Here is a 20,965-nt window from a genome sequence, read left to right as displayed (position 1 = left end):
CCAGTATTTTCCCCCCTTCAAATTCATTAGGAAGACTAGAAGACGTTATCGTTTTCTCTTTATTATCAGTCTGAAACCTTGATCACTATGAAACTTTACAGTAGGAAAGTTCAAATGTCATCTGATCAGTGCAATGAGCAGGGGTTAGAGTAAAAGGACTTAAGGTGCTAAGGTTCCTGCATTCCACTTGAATTATAAAATATTTATTCTAAATACACTGTGAAAATTTAAGTATTTATATGGAAATCCCTAGAGCAAGTTTTTGGACACTTTCTGCAAGCAAAGTTTGCTGGTGAATGAATTTAGGCTGGGCTGTAACTAAATTTGCATTTCAGTACCATTCCAACAGCATGCAGAATTAAGAGTTGAGAGTAAACACCAGGAGGAGGGGGAAAATAGAAGAATGAAAAGAGAAGGAATAAACAGAAAACAAATTATAAAATGGTAGACCTATATTCAAAAATATCAATAATTACCATAAAGGTAAATGGTCTAAATACACCAATTAAAACTCACAAGTTGTCAAAATGGATTAAATGTAACGTGGCCATAAGAAACTCACTTCAAATGTAATGACAGAGGTAAGGTTAAAATGAGAGAATAGGAAAAGACAGAACATGAAATCACTAATCAAGAGAAAGCTTAAGTGAATATATTGGTGTAGGCCAAATTAGACTTCAAAGCGAAGAAATTTACCAGAAGTAATGAAGAATGTTACACAATTATAAAGGGTCAGTTGACCAAGAAGACATAACAATCCTAAAGTCCCTGGCCACAGAGCTTCAAAAGCATTTTCTTTCAATAATTACTAGATCTAGTAGACAAAAAAAAAAAATATATATATATAAATATATATCATCAAGGAGACTGAAGAACTGAACGATGCCATCAACCAATGGATCTAATTGATCAAAATCACATTGCAAGTAGAAACAAGGGTCAATGATTGAGAGAAAGACAAGATCATATTAGAATTAAGGAATCAAGAATGGTTAGAGAAGAGAAGAGTATTATCATGAAACTCATATTTTGGAAAGACTTGCTTAGCTGTAAAAACCTGGGAGATTCAATTGGAGAATCTGGAAGTTGAACATCCCACATCCACATTTTTTTTCTGCTATCTTTTGAGGTCAGGGTAGCATGATCCCTTCTGAACGCCGAGTGTACTTCAGTGCCTAGCTAAGTGCAGCTCCCCAATGAATATGTCCCGAATGAATGGAAAGGAAGTGACAGATTCAAAAGAGCTGCATAAGAATAATGTTCAATATTGGGCAAGTCATCAGATATGGGGTTTGAAGGAGGGGAATGAGTCAAAGTTGACTTGGAAGTCTAAGCCCAAAAGGCCAGTACAGAGGAGGTTAGGAATTGGATAGTTGGTGTGTGGATGAATGGCCTACTGTGGAGAAGAACAGACAGAGAGCTCATGAGCTGGAGTAGAAAAAGAGCTCATGTTTTGAAATCTAATAATCTGGTTCTCAATTCAGGCTTTGCCATTTAGCAGCTCTAGAAACTTAAGAACATTACTTAAAGTCTCTGAGCTTCCATTATATCTGGAAAGTGCAAACTATTGAAACTAAGCAGGACCCTGCAGGGCCTTACTGGGAACAGACCACCCCCCACCCCCGTGTCCCCCACCTGCCTCTTGTTTATAGAAAATCTTTAGCATCCTAGGCCTTCCCCCAGTTCAAAGAGCAAATTTAATCAGAGAAGTGAGAAAATAAAGAACAAAGGAAAACAGTCAAACAAGACAAGATAATAACATCAATAGTTTAGCCATAAAACAAAGTCAAGAGCTTTTAGTTCCTCCTCAGGGGCTATGGATAATATTCTGAGCCATATCCTTGAGTTATTTTGCAGATACTAAAACCCCCACCAGATGGAAAAAGTTGACTGCATGCTAACCAGTAGCTTGTAGATCCCAGACTGGTTAGAGCCAGAAAATTGATAATCGAATTTCTGGAAATACCACCCTGTTACCTCACCATCAATCAATCAGAGTCTTGTGCATTGGCTGATTATACACCCTGTGACTGTCTCCCTCACACTGTCTTAAAAAAACCTTCCCTGAAAGCCTTTGGGCCATCTGAGTCTTTTGAGCCAGTTCTCCTTGCTTTGACACCTTGCAATAAATGCTGTGCTTTCCTTCACCACAACCTGGTGTCAGCAGACTGGCTTTGCCACACGGACCAGTGACCCCAAGTTTGGTTTGGTAATAATATGAAAAATAGTTTCGTTTCCAAAATTCAAGTAGACTACATGAAATAATCTCCATAAATCTCTTAGCGTAATTGATGGCACATAAGACTGAAAAAAAAAGAGAGAGAGACTTTTTATTAAGTTCAGTTTATGTTTTTGTAGGGAAGAATGTCTCCAGTCACGTAGATGCAAGCAGAGATGTAGAGTGAGACAGAGGAGCAGGGGCTATAGACAAATTTGAGGAATATTGATTCATCAGTCAGTCAGTGAACTAATATTAACTGGGCACCTCCTACGTTTCTTTCAACAAAGGAGCTCATGAAAGGTATAAGACTGACTGAGATCTCTGAGGGCAGGAAACGCAACGTCATTTGAACACAAGATCAGCAAAAGACAGACACAAAGAATTGGACCTAGTGCCCAAGTCCAGATGGTCCTATCCTAGGGTGGATATCAGAAAGACTTGGACTCCACCTTTCACAGGTGTGGAACCTTACCCTTGTACCATTGGTTTAAACAGGGTGATTTTCAAGTAACATTGAGTACGTTCTTTAAAAGCGGGAAACAGATAAAGTAGACGTGATTGGAAAATACTATTTCATGTTTTACTTTCAATGTCAATAGTGTAGGATGCTTGCCCTCTTAGCACAGTAGGCAGTGCGTCTGTCTCATAATCTGAAAGTCCTGAATTCAAACCTCAGAGAGGGCAGACCTAAGTGATTCTTTCACAGCCGGCCTGGCAAACCTCCAAGTTGATAAAAAGAAAATATAAAGCATGTGTCATTTGTGCTTAAAGAAATCAACACAAAAGAAAATCAGCAAATGCTGCCAAATAAGCATTTGATAAATGTTCCAATATTCAATATTTGCTCAAGAGGATGAAATCAGCTTTCTGGTTTGTTGCACCTCTTAGTGGTTTGAGTGAAATGGACAAGAAATTTAGATTACACCAGAAAACAAAAACTATACCATATTTTTGGCCTTCCTCTCCACCTGATGGAAGAAGCAGGGGAATTTTCTCTTTCAGATTTGTGTTCTCATGGTCGTCCAACCACAGTTAAGGGATGGGGAAGGGCAAAATCATTTATTCTTTTCATCATGCAACAAATATTTCTTGTTAATGCATTGTTGTGGACGCAGTTGGAAATTTGGGGCTCTTCCATGTGTATTTCTCTACAAAGACAGCTGTGATTGTTGCAAGATTTTGGAAATATGGCACATAAGAGGAGGAAGTCGGGTGGATTCTGGAGACCTCACATCTTGTACCATATTCTAGAAATTGTTCTAAAAGTTTATTAATTTTATGCAAGTCATTTGATTTAGCTTTGTGGCTATTTGAAAGATGAAACTGAATTTCAGAGGAGTTGAATCATTTTTTCTCAGATCAAATAGCTCTAAGGAGCAAAACCAGATACGAAAAGCTGTTTTTTTTTCCCATGTGAAAAGATGTGAACTTCTTTTTTAATTTAAGGTATAGTCTCATAAGCAGTTTTTCTCCATACCAGTTCCCTTCTTCCTTCATACTTTAATAGGACAAATATTTTTAAATGACTGGATTTATTTTTCCGTTCATCAGACATCAATTCAAAATCACTTCTGAGTCTGCCACCCAAGTTCGTCTTCTAAGTGACCTTGACTCTTTCTTTTCCCTCAAATCTCTACATCCAGTGTCTTATACATACTCAAATACTGTAGATCCTTCCTGCACAGTCTCTCCAGAATCTTTTTCTTTCTTTTCCTCAATCTATGCCTTCATCCAGTCTATGTTTATGGAGAAGGTACTCTGTGCTGGACAGCGTACTGGGCTGCCGATGCAGAAAGACTCATGCTGCTGCTAATCTCAGGAGCTAAATGAATAAACCTCAATCCCTTAATATTTTATAACTTCTTTTTCATTCGTCTCAATTCTGGATTCCCCATTTCCTACCTATTTGGCATTCAAAATTAAAAACCTTTCATAAAATGTTACTTTGATTATGTAAGCCATCTGCATGGAATTTTTTCAAGGGTTCGTAAACCCCTACCATCATCTCTCCAATGTATCTTCTTGTGTCCAGGCTTTTCAATCACTGCTTCCCTCCATGTCTATTTTACACACAAGTACACGCACACACACCACTCCAACTAAACCGGTATATTTCTGAACACAGGAATCCCTACCTCCATGCCTATTCCTTCCATCCTGTGTTCACTCTTCATCTGCACACTTCAAGGACCATATATTTTTCCTTCACTCTGATATGTCTCGCCTCTAAATTCCAATGGTTCTAGTATGTAATAGTATGTATCTTTGTTTTCGCATGTAGTGTAAATATGTAACTTCTCAAGATTTGCCTTAGCAAGAATCCAATAAATATCTCAGAGACAGTGTGAAATATAGGTTTCTGTAGTGTAGTAGTCATCACGCTCGCCTAACATGCGAGAGGTCCTCAGTTCTATAACGAGCGGAAACAACTGGTGCTCTTTTGCCTTCCATCATGTGGGGAAAATCAGGTCACCGCCTCCCCTGAAAGGAACCAGTGATCATCCCCCTCCTGTTGGTTTGTCCTTTTCCTTTCGCTCCTAAGAAACAGAGAATCGTCCAAAGACTGTCCTGTTGCATTAGCCAGCTCTTCTGGGTGAGTCCTCCCAACTGGGATGTTTTCTTTCCCTTCCATCTCGGAAAATCTGGAACATGAAATTTTGAGGCACCAAGCTTTTCCCATGGCTACTCCCCCCACCCCCTTTTCCTTAGAAGGGGAGTAGGTACCAGCCATGCTCTTGGTTCTGGGCATCTTGGAGAAGGTGGGCATTTAGGAGAGTCTGAGGTTCAAGTGAATAATGAAGATGGTCCGCTGAAAACCTGGGGAAAGGACGCGTTCAGGGTGGGGGATTAGCTCAAGTGGTAGAGCGCTCGCTTAGCATGTGAGAGGTAGTGGGATCGATGCCCACATCCTCCAGCTTTTACCCTTCCAGCGGAGCATCTCTGGCTGATAACGGCAAATCCTCCAACCTGGAGAAACAAAGGAGAGAATTAGACACTTTGGATCCCTCTCTGGGCAAGGACAAAACAGGACAGCCCTGGCTTTCCTGGCCTTTGGAATGTACATCTCTCATTAATGAGACATTTAGCAGATAAAAAAAATCAACAATCACATTGAAAAAATACACAACCCCATGCACCGGTGGATCAAATGGACCTTATAAAGCACAATCACACTGAGCTTCTACCAAAGAATTGAGACAAAAGCAAGATCATATGCAAATTTAAGAAATCAAGAACAGTCAGAGTGAAGCAGAGGGACATTATGGAAACAGATGTTGTAAAAAAGCTTTATTTAGCTGTAAATGCCAAGGAGACTGAAAGCAGTGAAACCAGAAGACCATCATTCCTTGTCCACATTTATGCCTCCAGCTCCAGAGTTCTGGGTGGTCCGATTCCTCCTGAATCACCTGAGCCTACTGCCCCGGCCCAGAACAGCTCCCCAGTGAGTATGTACTCACATGAATGGAAAGGAAGGGACAGATTCAACAATCCCCTTCAGTATTTGACAAGACAGTGGGTGTGGGTTTTGAAGGAAGAGAATGAACCGAAGGTGACTTGGAAGCCTAAGCCCAAAAGGCCAGCACAGAGGTGGCTGGGAATTAGAGAGAGTGTGGATGAATGAGCTCCTGTGAAGAAGGACAGACAGTGAGATCATGAGCTAGAGCAGAAAAAAGGATCACAATTTGGAATCTACAAATCTGTTGCTCAATTCCTGCTTTGCTGCTTAGCAGCTCTGGGACCTTAGAAACATTATTTTACTTCTCTGAGCCTCCACTACCTGAAAAATGCAAATCATGACTCATACGTTTGTTGCTGAAATTGAACTGGAATATATGAAATCACCTCCGTAAATCTCTTAGTTTCATCATAAGGCTGCAACACACAAGGAGGTTTTCTACTCAGTTCAGTTTGTGTTTTTGGTAAGGAGGATGTCTTCAGTCAGGTCGAGCCGAGTGGAGATGTAGAGTGAAACAGAGAAGTGTGGACTGTAGACAAATGTGAGGACTCAGTCAGTCAGAGAAGTAATATTAACTGGACACCTCCTAAGTTTCTTTTGCACGTAACGTGCCAAGGGAAGTATAAGACAGACTGAGATCTCTGAAGGTGGGAAGAGGCAGATTACTGAAACACAAAAAGGAAAAACAGCAGCAAAAGACCAGTACAACTCTGGGGTACTGCAGGCCAGAGTGTCCATCCACTTGCTGGGGGTCTACTGGACAGGGGTGGACTCCAGCATTCCTGGATGTGGACCTCTTCAGGTGCAGCCTTGGTTTAAATGGAATGATTTACAGGTAGCATTGATTATATTCTTCAATAGCTGGAAACCAATGGATAAGCCTGGAAAATAATGTTTCATCTTTTACTTTCAGTGCCAGATGTGCCAGGCACTTGCCCACTTAGTGCAGTGGGCAGCGCGTCAGTCTCATAATCTGAAGGTCCTGAGTTCGAGCCTCAGAGAGGGCAGGTGTTCTGTATGTTTTAGTATCAGCGACACATACCTCCTGTGTTGGGGTCGTTGCTAAGATAGCCTTCTTCAGGCTTCAGAGACACAAACAGGCCTGGGACGGACCTGTGTCCTTGCCTGCACTGTCTGCTTCTTCCTCACCTAACAATGGCTGCCAGCAAGGCACACGGTGCTTAGGCGAAGAAAGGGTATTTCCTGAGCCCTGGGGCCCTGGCCAGTCCCCCGGGGGTCTAGAAAAACTTGTGCCTCACATGGGGAAACCAACAGCAATGGTAACGTCCATCCAGAGCTGCATTTTTGCATGCAAACTGATGAGAGCAGTTTGCGGGCTGGAATTATACGCAGAAGCCCCCAGAACTCCTATCTCAAGTCTCACCCGCGGAGTCCACGCAATGCCCGGGACCCTTCCTACCTGGGGCTCCAGATTGCTGTCCCTCGGGACTTTCCAGCGCTGCGTGCATCTGAATGGAGGTGCTTCCCCAATTCAGTGGTATAGCAACCTCGGTCTTTACTCGTCTTCCTTAGTATTCTGTAATCTTTGTGAATTCCGTGGACTCTCTCAAGTCTTGTTCAGTTAAGTTCAGAGGGGTTATTTTGCCAGTGAATGCTTCGACCCTTGAAACCAAAAGGAGGGCTTTCAGCAAAACACTCCTGTTACTGGACTCCTCTTTATTCATTCAAGAGTGAATAAAACCCCCAAATTCCCTTCGGCATGGAGCCACACCCCAGTCGGTAGGAGCGGGAGAAACAGACAAGAGGCAAGTGAGAAAAGTGCATCACGAGCAGGGAAGGAGATGTGTGCTGAGGGGCACTCACTGGGCAGTGAAGGGGGTCGGGAGGGTGGAGGCGGCAAGGCCACCTTTCTGCAGGAGAGTCCGGAAAGTTATCGCTTTGAAGATGCCTTCTAGTCTCTCCTTTGCCACTTGCTGACATCCTTGTGCCCGAAGGTTTTCTAACGCAGCTCAGGTTCAGTCTTCAAGCAATGCTCCCTGCCCTCGGTCTATACACAAGGAAGGAAAAGCTGAAAAAAGCTGTGGAGGAGTGAGCACGAGGTACTAGACTGTGTTGGCCTTTCCATCTCAATACTCACGGTTTTTGGCTAGTGGGAGGGTGGACCTCCCACCCCTGTTTTCTGAACAGAGAGATGCTGGTGCAAAGAAGGCCTTTCCACTCGTGTGTAATTGAATTTTATGGGGCAGTTGGCCTGAGGAAAGAAAGAAGGCTGTTGAGGGACACCTAGAGAGACAGGCATACAACACAATTTGTGGGCCTGAGGTCTGAGTAGCCTGGGTCTGCGAGAGAATCAGAAAGACATAGACATTCAAAAAAAAAAAAAAGCTTGCTTGTGGAACCAGGGAAATTCTTGGGAACACTCATGAAAGAAGAACAAGAGTAGGATCTTTGGGTAGTTCTTCCTTAAGGAGGGTCCTTACTCATCTGTCCCAAGCCAAACATCACAGTACCTGTAATGACAGTCCAAACCAGCACCTTTAGAAGTATCTCCGAAGGATGAAACCACCAGATGGTATTTAATTTCCACACAAGCAACCCAAGAGATACTTTTTCCTCTTTGCACAGGCAGCTTAAATATGGTTTAAGGGGGGGGGGGGAGGGGGGAATCCCAGCAGGGAATGCAGGAAACCTTTATCGACGTGAGTGATCAGATCCTGATGAGGGCCAAAAACCTTGAGACGAGGGCATCGTGATTGTGTCCTGCTGATCCGTGTACAGCTCTTGCACTTTGTTTTTCCCTGAAAGACTTCCCTCTCCCTCATCTTGAACTTAAGCTTATTCAGACACAAAGAAGTTTATGGGTGACGTTCTTAGAGACTCTGTGAATGGGTGGGTCTTCAGCAAACCCACCATTTGGTTGGGTCAGTGGCACACAGTCTTGAAATAAGATAGAAGCTGTGTTCCATTTTGACCCTCTTGTGGGAATTGGGAGACCCGGCTGTCTGGGCTAGTTTCCCAGTTGCCCACAGAGGGCCTTTCTTCACCTCTCAGCTCCTGACTAAGATATTTCCTCCTTTTGAATCGAACCTAGTAAGGTGCTTCTAGGCCCTCAGTCCCTGAATTAAGGATTACTTTACAGGGTCTCCTTGGTGGCCCAGTGCTTAAGAACCCACCTTGGAATGCGGGGGACAACAGTTCCATCCCTCTAGTCCAGGAACTAAAATCTCACGTGCTGCAGGGCAACTGATCCCCTGCGCCCGTGTTCATGTTTGAGGAAGTGTCCGATGAAGTTGCTCTTTGTCAATTTCCTGTCTCTGCTCTAGAATTTAAGGATCTTTAGGCTCAAACCACTGCTTTGCCCTCACTGTGTCCTCAGTGCCTGGAGTTAAGGCATACATAGGGCTTCTGCTTGAAATGGAAGTGATAGGTACATGGAGCTAATAGGCAGACCAAATACAATTACTAGCTTTAAAAACGATTTTGTTAACTTCCAAAATGTTAGTCTCTGCATCTGTCCATTCATTTTGCTCTTTCTTTGTGCCTTACTTGTTGTTTTGAGTTTTGTTGCTGAATGGCAGTTTATTGACAGTGTAAAATTTTAGTTTCTCCCAGACAGACTCTTCGACGTTCTAATTTGTGAAAAGATGTAAGGGACCACAGATGTTTAGGACTTCTGTTATAAAACAGCCACGACTCCTAACACTTTGAAGTTGGGTGAAAACGAGAATCCAATTTAAAGCCCGTTTCCTTTTGCCTGTATTTCTTCTAACCATTTTCTTCTACGTGGGTTCTTAACTTCCACTTTCTTTCTCTCTTCAACAGTGAAGCCCAAAGATGTTCCCTCATCTCTTCTTCTAGGTGTTGGCATGAAGAGAACTGGAGGATTTGGAGGCTTGCGGGGATTCTAATAGCAGGTAGAGGACAAAGCTTTGACATCAACGCCGCTTAGAAGCTGGAGGGAGGAAGAGTAGACCTTGGTCATGTTGGGAATGATGACAATGCAGACAGTGTAGCAGCCTTTTCCGGATAATCGAGTATCTTGAAAACAGTTTATTCTTCACGGGACCAGTGACAAAATGGTGACATATGTGATTATACCTTGTAGGATCCCAACTATTTCTCCGTGGGTTTCTTGTAGGGAGTGGGGACTTGGAATACAGGCGACGAAAGATTAAAAAGGAATGAAATAAATCCTCTTTCAGAACCACGTGCTAGAAATTGTACTACAATTGTACTAATTTGTGCAAGTTGCTTGATGTAGCCTTGCAGCTACCCCATGCCTCTCTGCCTTTCTCCATTCTACCTTTATGGGGGACGGGTTCTGTGCCCCACAGGGTGCTGGGCTGGAGAGGCCGCAAGACTCATGCTACTGCTAATCTCAGGAGCTAAAAGAAGAAACCTCAGTCTCTTCATAGCTTATACTTTCTTTTTCATTCTCTTTCATTCTGGTTTCCGAAACTTTTTGCAAAATGTAACCTTGATTACATAAGCCTTGTGCCTGAATTTTTATCAAAGGATCTTAAACCGCCACAGTTTTCTCCCCAATGTACCTTCATGCGTGCAGGCTTTACACTCACTCTTTCTCTCCGTATCTATTTTACACACACACACACACACACACAATCACTGCCACTGAATGGGTGTATATCTGAACACAGGAATTTCTACCTCCATGCCTGTTCCTTCCACCCTGCTCATTCTTCATCTTCAGCCCTCAATGTGCATATTTTTTTCCTTCACTGTGATATGCTCTCGTGTCTTGTTTCCGATGGCTCTTGTCTGCAATATTATTTATGTTTCATTGTTCTATCCTATGCTGTGGATATGTCAGTCCTCAGGACCTGCCTCAGTAACAACGGAAAAATACCTTAAGGTTGGACAAGCTGTGAGTTTCCGTAGTGTAGTGGTCATCACGCTCGCCTAACACGCGAGAGGTCCTCGGCTCGATACCGAGCGGAAACAACTGGTGCTCTTTTGCCTTCCATCATGTGGGGAAAATCAGGTCACCGCCTCCCCTGAAAGGAACCAGTGATCATCCCCCTCCTGTTGGTTTGTCCTTTTCCTTTCGCTCCTAAGAAACAGAGAATCGTCCAAAGACTGTCCTGCTGCATTAGCCAGCTCTTCTGGGTGAGTCCTCCCAACTGGGATGTTTTCTTTCCCTTCCATCTCGGAAAATCTGGAACATGAAATTTTGAGGCGCCAAGCTTTTCCCATGGCTACTCCCCCCACCCCCTTTTCCTTAGAAGGGGAGTAGGTACCAGCCATGCTCTTGGTTCTGGGCATCTTGGAGAAGGTGGGCATTTAGGAGAGTCTGAGGTTCAAGTGAATAATGAAGATGGTCTGCTGAAAACCTGGGGAAAGGACGCGTTCAGGGTGGGGGATTAGCTCAAGTGGTAGAGCGCTCGCTTAGCATGTGAGAGGTAGTGGGATCGATGCCCACATCCTCCAGCTTTTACCCTTCCAGCGGAGCATCTCTGGCTGATAACGGCAAATCCTCCAACCTGGAGAAACAAAGGAGAGAATTAGACACTTTGGATCCCTCTCTGGGCAAGGACAAAACAGGAAGCCCTGGCTTTCCTGGCCTTTGGAATGTACATCTCTCATTAATGAGACATTTAGCAGATAAAAAAAATCGACCATCACATTGAAAAAATACACAACCCCATGCACCGGTGGATCAAATTGACCTTATAAAGCACAATCACACTGAGCTTCTACCAAAGAATTGAGACAAAAGCAAGATCATATGCAAATTTAAGAAATCAAGAACAGTCAGAGTGAAGCAGAGGGACATTATGAAAACAGATGTTGTAAAAAAGCTTTATTTAGCTGTAAATGCCAAGGAGACTGAAAGCAGTGAAACCAGAAGACCATCATTCCTTGTCCACACTTATGCCTCCAGCTCCAGAGTTCTGGGTGGTCCGATTCCTCCTGAATCACCTGAGCCTACTGCCCCGGCCCAGAACAGCTCCCCAGTGAGTATGTACTCACATGAATGGAAAGGAAGGGACAGATTCAACAATCCCCTTCAGTATTTGACAAGACAGTGGGTGTGGGTTTTGAAGGAAGAGAATGCACCTAAGGTGACTTGGAAGTCTAAGCCCAAAAGGCCAGCACAGAGGTGGCTGGGAATTAGAGAGAGTGTGGATGAATGAGCTCCTGTGAAGAAGGACAGACAGTGAGATCATGAGCTAGAGCAGAAAAAAGGATCACCATTTGGAACCTACAAATCTGTTGCTCAATTCCTGCTTTGCTGCTTAGCAGCTCTGGGACCTTAGAAACATTATTTTACTTCTCTGAGCCTCCACTATCTGAAAAATGCAAATCATGACACATACGTTTGTTGCCGAAATGGAACTGGAATATATGAAATCACCTCCGTAAATCTCCTAGTTTCATCATAAGGCTGCAACACACAAGGAGGTTTTCTACTCAGTTCAGTTTGTGTTTTTGGTAAGGAGGATGTCTTCAGTCAGGTCGAGCCGAGTGGAGATGTAGAGTGAAACAGAGAAGTGTGGACTGTAGACAAATGTGAGGACTCAGTCAGTCAGAGAAGTAACATTAACTGGACACCTCCTAAGTTTCTTTTGCACGTAACGTGCCAAGGGAAGTAGAAGACGGACTGAGATCTCTGAAGGTGGGAAGAGGCAGATTACTGAAACACAAAAAGGAAAAACAGCAGCAAAAGACCAGTACAACTCTGGGGTACTGCAGGCCAGAGTGTCCATCCACTTGCTGGGGGTCTACTGGACAGGGGTGGACTCCAGCATTCCTGGATGTGGACCTCTTCAGGTGCAGCCTTGGTTTAAATGGAATGATTTACAGGTAGCATTGATTATATTCTTCAATAGCTGGAAACCAATGGACAAGCCTGGAAAATAATGTTTCATATTTTACTTTCCGTGCCAGATGTGCCAGGCACTGGCCCTCTTAGCGCAGTGGGCAGCGCGTCAGTCTCATAATCTGAAGGTCCTGAGTTCGAGCCTCAGAGAGGGCAGGTGTTCTGTATGTTTTAGTATCAGCAACACATACCTCCTGTGTTGGGGTCGTTGCTAAGATAGCCTTCTTCAGGCTTCAGAGACACAAACAGGCCTGGGACGGACCTGTGTCCTTGCCTGCACTGTGTGCTTCTTCCACACCTAACAATTGCTGCCAGCAAGGCACACGGTGCTTAGGCGAAGAAAGGGAATTTCCTGAGCCCTGGGGCCCTGGCCAGTCCCCCAGGGGTCTAGAAAAACTTGTGCCTCACATGGGGAAACCAACAGCAGTGGTAACGTCCATCCAGAGCTGCATTTTTGCATGCAAACTGATGAGAGCAGTTTGCGGGCTGGAATTATAAGCAGAAGCCCCCAGAACTCCTATCTCAAGTCTCACCCGCGGAGTCCACGCAATGCCCGGGACCCTTCCTACCTGGGGCTCCAGATGGCTGTCCCTCGGGACTTTCCAGCGCTGCGTGCATCTGGATGGAGGTGCTTCCCCAATTCAGGGGTATAGCAACCTCGGTCTTTACTCGTCTTCCTTAGTATTCTGTAATCTTTGTGAATTCCATGGACTCTCTCAAGTCTTGTTCAGTGAAGTTCAGAGGGGTTATTTTGCCAGTGAATGCTTCGACCCTTGAAACCAAAAGGAGGGCTTTCAGCAAAACACTCCTGTTACTGGACTCCTCTTTATTCATTCAAGAGTGAATAAAACCCCCAAATTCCCTTCGGCATGGAGCCACACCCCAGTCGGTAGGAGTGGGAGAAACAGACAAGAGGCAAGTGAGAAAAGTGCATCACGAGCAGGGAAGGAGATGTGTGCTGAGGGGCACTCACTGGGCAGTGAAGGGGGTCGGGAGGGTGGAGGCGGCAAGGCCACCTTTCTGCAGGAGAGTCCGGAAAGTTATCGCTTTGAAGATGCCTTCTAGTCTCTCCTTTGCCACTTGCTGACATCCTTGTGCCCGAAGGTTTTCTAACGCAGCTCAGGTTCAGTCTTCAAGCAATGCTCCCTGCCCTCGGTCTATACACAAGGAAGGAAAAGCTGAAAAAAGCTGTGGAGGAGTGAGCACGAGGTACTAGACTGTGTTGGCCTTTCCATCTCAATACTCACGGTTTTTGGCTAGTGGGAGGGTGGACCTCCCACCCCTGTTTTCTGAACAGAGAGATGCTGGTGCAAAGAAGGCCTTTCCACTCGTGTGTAATTGAATTTTATGGGGCAGTTGGCCTGAGGAAAGAAAGAAGGCTGTTGAGGGACACCTAGAGAGACAGGCATACAACACAATTTGTGGGCCTGAGGTCTGAGTAGCCTGGGTCTGCGAGAGAATCAGAAAGACATAGACATTCAAAAAAAAAAAAAAGCTTGCTTGTGGAACCAGGGAAATTCTTGGGAACACTCATGAAAGAAGAACAAGAGTAGGATCTTTGGGTAGTTCTTCCTTAAGGAGGGTCCTTACTCATCTGTCCCAAGCCAAACATCACAGTACCTGTAATGACAGTCCAAACCAGCACCTTTAGAAGTATCTCCGAAGGATGAAACCACCAGATGGTATTTAATTTCCACACAAGCAACCCAAGAGATACTTTTTCCTCTTTGCACAGGCAGCTTAAATATGGTTTAAGGGGGGGGGGGAGGGGGGAATCCCAGCAGGGAATGCAGGAAACCTTTATCGACGTGAGTGATCAGATCCTGATGAGGGCCAAAAACCTTGAGACGAGGGCATCGTGATTGTGTCCTGCTGATCCGTGTACAGCTCTTGCACTTTGTTTTTCCCTGAAAGACTTCCCTCTCCCTCATCTTGAACTTAAGCTTATTCAGACACAAAGAAGTTTATGGGTGACGTTCTTAGAGACTCTGTGAATGGGTGGGTCTTCAGCAAACCCACCATTTGGTTGGGTCAGTGGCACACAGTCTTGAAATAAGATAGAAGTTGTGTTCCATTTTGACCCTCTTGTGGGAATTGGGAGACCCGGCTGTCTGGGCTAGTTTCCCAGTTGCCCACAGAGGGCCTTTCTTCACCTCTCAGCTCCTGACTAAGATATTTCCTCCTTTTGAATCGAACCTAGTAAGGTGCTTCTAGGCCCTCAGTCCCTGAATTAAGGATTACTTTACAGGGTCTCCTTGGTGGCCCAGTGCTTAAGAACCCACCTTGGAATGCGGGGGACAACAGTTCCATCCCTCTAGTCCAGGAACTAAAATCTCACGTGCTGCAGGGCAACTGATCCCCTGCGCCCGTGTTCATGTTTGAGGAAGTGTCCGATGAAGTTGCTCTTTGTCAATTTCCTGTCTCTGCTCTAGAATTTAAGGATCTTTAGGCTCAAACCACTGCTTTGCCCTCACTGTGTCCTCAGTGCCTGGAGTTAAGGCATACATAGGGCTTCTGCTTGAAATGGAAGTGATAGGTACATGGAGCTAATAGGCAGACCAAATACAATTACTAGCTTTAAAAACGATTTTGTTAACTTCCAAAATGTTAGTCTCTGCATCTGTCCATTCATTTTGCTCTTTCTTTGTGCCTTACTTGTTGTTTTGAGTTTTGTTGCTGAATGGCAGTTTATTGACAGTGTAAAATTTTAGTTTCTCCCAGACAGACTCTTCGACGTTCTAATTTGTGAAAAGATGTAAGGGACCACAGATGTTTAGGACTTCTGTTATAAAACAGCCACGACTCCTAACACTTTGAAGTTGGGTGAAAACGAGAATCCAATTTAAAGCCCGTTTCCTTTTGCCTGTATTTCTTCTAACCATTTTCTTCTACGTGGGTTCTTAACTTCCACTTTCTTTCTCTCTTCAACAGTGAAGCCCAAAGATGTTCCCTCATCTCTTCTTCTAGGTGTTGGCATGAAGAGAACTGGAGGATTTGGAGGCTTGCGGGGATTCTAATAGCAGGTAGAGGACAAAGCTTTGACATCAACGCCGCTTAGAAGCTGGAGGGAGGAAGAGTAGACCTTGGTCATGTTGGGAATGATGACAATGCAGACAGTGTAGCAGCCTTTTCCGGATAATCGAGTATCTTGAAAACAGTTTATTCTTCACGGGACCAGTGACAAAATGGTGACATATGTGATTATACCTTGTAGGATCCCAACTATTTCTCCGTGGGTTTCTTGTAGGGAGTGGGGACTTGGAATACAGGCGACGAAAGATTAAAAAGGAATGAAATAAATCCTCTTTCAGAACCACGTGCTAGAAATTGTACTACAATTGTACTAATTTGTGCAAGTTGCTTGATGTAGCCTTGCAGCTACCCCATGCCTCTCTGCCTTTCTCCATTCTACCTTTATGGGGGACGGGTTCTGTGCCCCACAGGGTGCTGGGCTGGAGAGGCCGCAAGACTCATGCTACTGCTAATCTCAGGAGCTAAAAGAAGAAACCTCAGTCTCTTCATAGCTTATACTTTCTTTTTCATTCTCTTTCATTCTGGTTTCCGAAACTTTTTGCAAAATGTAACCTTGATTACATAAGCCTTGTGCCTGAATTTTTATCAAAGGATCTTAAACCGCCACAGTTTTCTCCCCAATGTACCTTCATGCGTGCAGGCTTTACACTCACTCTTTCTCTCCGTATCTATTTTACACACACACACACACACACACAATCACTGCCACTGAATGGGTGTATATCTGAACACAGGAATTTCTACCTCCATGCCTGTTCCTTCCACCCTGCTCATTCTTCATCTTCAGCCCTCAATGTGCATATTTTTTTCCTTCACTGTGATATGCTCTCGTGTCTTGTTTCCGATGGCTCTTGTCTGCAATATTATTTATGTTTCATTGTTCTATCCTATGCTGTGGATATGTCAGTCCTCAGGACCTGCCTCAGTAACAACGGAAAAATACCTTAAGGTTGGACAAGCTGTGAGTTTCCGTAGTGTAGTGGTCATCACGCTCGCCTAACACGCGAGAGGTCCTCGGCTCGATACCGAGCGGAAACAACTGGTGCTCTTTTGCCTTCCATCATGTGGGGAAAATCAGGTCACCGCCTCCCCTGAAAGGAACCAGTGATCATCCCCCTCCTGTTGGTTTGTCCTTTTCCTTTCGCTCCTAAGAAACAGAGAATCGTCCAAAGACTGTCCTGCTGCATTAGCCAGCTCTTCTGGGTGAGTCCTCCCAACTGGGATGTTTTCTTTCCCTTCCATCTCGGAAAATCTGGAACATGAAATTTTGAGGCGCCAAGCTTTTCCCATGGCTACTCCCCCCACCCCCTTTTCCTTAGAAGGGGAGTAGGTACCAGCCATGCTCTTGGTTCTGGGCATCTTGGAGAAGGTGGGCATTTAGGAGAGTCTGAGGTTCAAGTGAATAATGAAGATGGTCTGCTGAAAACCTGGGGAAAGGACGCGTTCAGGGTGGGGGATTAGCTCAAGTGGTAGAGCGCTCGCTTAGCATGTGAGAGGTAGTGGGATCGATGCCCACATCCTCCAGCTTTTACCCTTCCAGCGGAGCATCTCTGGCTGATAACGGCAAATCCTCCAACCTGGAGAAACAAAGGAGAGAATTAGACACTTTGGATCCCTCTCTGGGCAAGGACAAAACAGGAAGCCCTGGCTTTCCTGGCCTTTGGAATGTACATCTCTCATTAATGAGACATTTAGCAGATAAAAAAAATCGACCATCACATTGAAAAAATACACAACCCCATGCACCGGTGGATCAAATTGACCTTATAAAGCACAATCACACTGAGCTTCTACCAAAGAATTGAGACAAAAGCAAGATCATATGCAAATTTAAGAAATCAAGAACAGTCAGAGTGAAGCAGAGGGACATTATGAAAACAGATGTTGTAAAAAAGCTTTATTTAGCTGTAAATGCCAAGGAGACTGAAAGCAGTGAAACCAGAAGACCATCATTCCTTGTCCACACTTATGCCTCCAGCTCCAGAGTTCTGGGTGGTCCGATTCCTCCTGAATCACCTGAGCCTACTGCCCCGGCCCAGAACAGCTCCCCAGTGAGTATGTACTCACATGAATGGAAAGGAAGGGACAGATTCAACAATCCCCTTCAGTATTTGACAAGACAGTGGGTGTGGGTTTTGAAGGAAGAGAATGCACCTAAGGTGACTTGGAAGTCTAAGCCCAAAAGGCCAGCACAGAGGTGGCTGGGAATTAGAGAGAGTGTGGATGAATGAGCTCCTGTGAAGAAGGACAGACAGTGAGATCATGAGCTAGAGCAGAAAAAAGGATCACCATTTGGAACCTACAAATCTGTTGCTCAATTCCTGCTTTACTGCTTAGCAGCTCTGGGACCTTAGAAACATTATTTTACTTCTCTGAGCCTCCACTATCTGAAAAATGCAAATCATGACACATACGTTTGTTGCCGAAATGGAACTGGAATATATGAAATCACCTCCGTAAATCTCCTAGTTTCATCATAAGGCTGCAACACACAAGGAGGTTTTCTACTCAGTTCAGTTTGTGTTTTTGGTAAGGAGGATGTCTTCAGTCAGGTCGAGCCGAGTGGAGATGTAGAGTGAAACAGAGAAGTGTGGACTGTAGACAAATGTGAGGACTCAGTCAGTCAGAGAAGTAACATTAACTGGACACCTCCTAAGTTTCTTTTGCACGTAACGTGCCAAGGGAAGTAGAAGACGGACTGAGATCTCTGAAGGTGGGAAGAGGCAGATTACTGAAACACAAAAAGGAAAAACAGCAGCAAAAGACCAGTACAACTCTGGGGTACTGCAGGCCAGAGTGTCCATCCACTTGCTGGGGGTCTACTGGACAGGGGTGGACTCCAGCATTCCTGGATGTGGACCTCTTCAGGTGCAGCCTTGGTTTAAATGGAATGATTTACAGGTAGCATTGATTATATTCTTCAATAGCTGGAAACCAATGGACAAGCCTGGAAAATAATGTTTCATATTTTACTTTCCGTGCCAGATGTGCCAGGCACTGGCCCTCTTAGCGCAGTGGGCAGCGCGTCAGTCTCATAATCTGAAGGTCCTGAGTTCGAGCCTCAGAGAGGGCAGGTGTTCTGTATGTTTTAGTATCAGCAACACATACCTCCTGTGTTGGGGTCGTTGCTAAGATAGCCTTCTTCAGGCTTCAGAGACACAAACAGGCCTGGGACGGACCTGTGTCCTTGCCTGCACTGTGTGCTTCTTCCACACCTAACAATTGCTGCCAGCAAGGCACACGGTGCTTAGGCGAAGAAAGGGAATTTCCTGAGCCCTGGGGCCCTGGCCAGTCCCCCAGGGGTCTAGAAAAACTTGTGCCTCACATGGGGAAACCAACAGCAGTGGTAACGTCCATCCAGAGCTGCATTTTTGCATGCAAACTGATGAGAGCAGTTTGCGGGCTGGAATTATAAGCAGAAGCCCCCAGAACTCCTATCTCAAGTCTCACCCGCGGAGTCCACGCAATGCCCGGGACCCTTCCTACCTGGGGCTCCAGATGGCTGTCCCTCGGGACTTTCCAGCGCTGCGTGCATCTGGATGGAGGTGCTTCCCCAATTCAGGGGTATAGCAACCTCGGTCTTTACTCGTCTTCCTTAGTATTCTGTAATCTTTGTGAATTCCATGGACTCTCTCAAGTCTTGTTCAGTGAAGTTCAGAGGGGTTATTTTGCCAGTGAATGCTTCGACCCTTGAAACCAAAAGGAGGGCTTTCAGCAAAACACTCCTGTTACTGGACTCCTCTTTATTCATTCAAGAGTGAATAAAACCCCCAAATTCCCTTCGGCATGGAGCCACACCCCAGTCGGTAGGAGTGGGAGAAACAGACAAGAGGCAAGTGAGAAAAGTGCATCACGAGCAGGGAAGGAGATGTGTGCTGAGGGGCACTCACTGGGCAGTGAAGGGGGTCGGGAGGGTGGAGGCGGCAAGGCCACCTTTCTGCAGGAGAGTCCGGAAAGTTATCGCTTTGAAGATGCCTTCTAGTCTCTCCTTTGCCACTTGCTGACATCCTTGTGCCCGAAGGTTTTCTAACGCAGCTCAGGTTCAGTCTTCAAGCAATGCTCCCTGCCCTCGGTCTATACACAAGGAAGGAAAAGCTGAAAAAAGCTGTGGAGGAGTGAGCACGAGGTACTAGACTGTGTTGGCCTTTCCATCTCAATACTCACGGTTTTTGGCTAGTGGGAGGGTGGACCTCCCACCCCTGTTTTCTGAACAGAGAGATGCTGGTGCAAAGAAGGCCTTTCCACTCGTGTGTAATTGAATTTTATGGGGCAGTTGGCCTGAGGAAAGAAAGAAGGCTGTTGAGGGACACCTAGAGAGACAGGCATACAACACAATTTGTGGGCCTGAGGTCTGAGTAGCCTGGGTCTGCGAGAGAATCAGAAAGACATAGACATTCAAAAAAAAAAAAAAGCTTGCTTGTGGAACCAGGGAAATTCTTGGGAACACTCATGAAAGAAGAACAAGAGTAGGATCTTTGGGTAGTTCTTCCTTAAGGAGGGTCCTTACTCATCTGTCCCAAGCCAAACATCACAGTACCTGTAATGACAGTCCAAACCAGCACCTTTAGAAGTATCTCCGAAGGATGAAACCACCAGATGGTATTTAATTTCCACACAAGCAACCCAAGAGATACTTTTTCCTCTTTGCACAGGCAGCTTAAATATGGTTTAAGGGGGGGGGGGGAGGGGGGAATCCCAGCAGGGAATGCAGGAAACCTTTATCGACGTGAGTGATCAGATCCTGATGAGGGCCAAAAACCTTGAGACGAGGGCATCGTGATTGTGTCCTGCTGATCCGTGTACAGCTCTTGCACTTTGTTTTTCCCTGAAAGACTTCCCTCTCCCTCATCTTGAACTTAAGCTTATTCAGACACAAAGAAGTTTATGGGTGACGTTCTTAGAGACTCTGTGAATGGGTGGGTCTTCAGCAAACCCACCATTTGGTTGGGTCAGTGGCACACAGTCTTGAAATAAGATAGAAGTTGTGTTCCATTTTGACCCTCTTGTGGGAATTGGGAGACCCGGCTGTCTGGGCTAGTTTCCCAGTTGCCCACAGAGGGCCTTTCTTCACCTCTCAGCTCCTGACTAAGATATTTCCTCCTTTTGAATCGAACCTAGTAAGGTGCTTCTAGGCCCTCAGTCCCTGAATTAAGGATTACTTTACAGGGTCTCCTTGGTGGCCCAGTGCTTAAGAACCCACCTTGGAATGCGGGGGACAACAGTTCCATCCCTCTAGTCCAGGAACTAAAATCTCACGTGCTGCAGGGCAACTGATCCCCTGCGCCCGTGTTCATGTTTGAGGAAGTGTCCGATGAAGTTGCTCTTTGTCAATTTCCTGTCTCTGCTCTAGAATTTAAGGATCTTTAGGCTCAAACCACTGCTTTGCCCTCACTGTGTCCTCAGTGCCTGGAGTTAAGGCATACATAGGGCTTCTGCTTGAAATGGAAGTGAT

General features: G+C 45.1%; 8 non-coding genes across 8 annotated transcripts; all 8 read left to right on the top strand.

The window, feature by feature from the left end:
• The first annotated feature begins 5,062 nt into the window (after positions 1 to 5,062).
• Positions 5,063 to 5,135, top strand: TRNAA-AGC (transfer RNA alanine (anticodon AGC)). The gene has a single exon. It is a non-coding gene; the product is annotated as a tRNA-Ala (tRNA).
• A 1,477-nt stretch (positions 5,136 to 6,612) lies between these two features.
• TRNAM-CAU (transfer RNA methionine (anticodon CAU)) lies at positions 6,613 to 6,685 on the top strand. The gene has a single exon. It is a non-coding gene; the product is annotated as a tRNA-Met (tRNA).
• Positions 6,686 to 10,528: 3,843 nt separating this feature from the next.
• On the top strand, positions 10,529 to 10,601 carry TRNAV-AAC (transfer RNA valine (anticodon AAC)). Its single transcript has one exon. It is a non-coding gene; the product is annotated as a tRNA-Val (tRNA).
• A 413-nt stretch (positions 10,602 to 11,014) lies between these two features.
• On the top strand, positions 11,015 to 11,087 carry TRNAA-AGC (transfer RNA alanine (anticodon AGC)). Its single transcript has one exon. It is a non-coding gene; the product is annotated as a tRNA-Ala (tRNA).
• A 1,476-nt stretch (positions 11,088 to 12,563) lies between these two features.
• TRNAM-CAU (transfer RNA methionine (anticodon CAU)) lies at positions 12,564 to 12,636 on the top strand. The gene has a single exon. It is a non-coding gene; the product is annotated as a tRNA-Met (tRNA).
• A 3,842-nt stretch (positions 12,637 to 16,478) lies between these two features.
• On the top strand, positions 16,479 to 16,551 carry TRNAV-AAC (transfer RNA valine (anticodon AAC)). The gene has a single exon. It is a non-coding gene; the product is annotated as a tRNA-Val (tRNA).
• Positions 16,552 to 16,964: 413 nt separating this feature from the next.
• TRNAA-AGC (transfer RNA alanine (anticodon AGC)) lies at positions 16,965 to 17,037 on the top strand. The gene has a single exon. It is a non-coding gene; the product is annotated as a tRNA-Ala (tRNA).
• Positions 17,038 to 18,513: 1,476 nt separating this feature from the next.
• On the top strand, positions 18,514 to 18,586 carry TRNAM-CAU (transfer RNA methionine (anticodon CAU)). The gene has a single exon. It is a non-coding gene; the product is annotated as a tRNA-Met (tRNA).
• The last annotated feature ends 2,379 nt before the right edge of the window (positions 18,587 to 20,965 follow it).

This window comes from Hippopotamus amphibius, chromosome 11, assembly GCF_030028045.1.
Source record: "Hippopotamus amphibius kiboko isolate mHipAmp2 chromosome 11, mHipAmp2.hap2, whole genome shotgun sequence".
NCBI classification, from domain to species: domain Eukaryota; kingdom Metazoa; phylum Chordata; class Mammalia; order Artiodactyla; family Hippopotamidae; genus Hippopotamus; species Hippopotamus amphibius.
The sequence above is the reverse complement of the archived record's forward strand: the minus strand, read 5'-3'. Positions and strand labels throughout refer to the sequence as shown.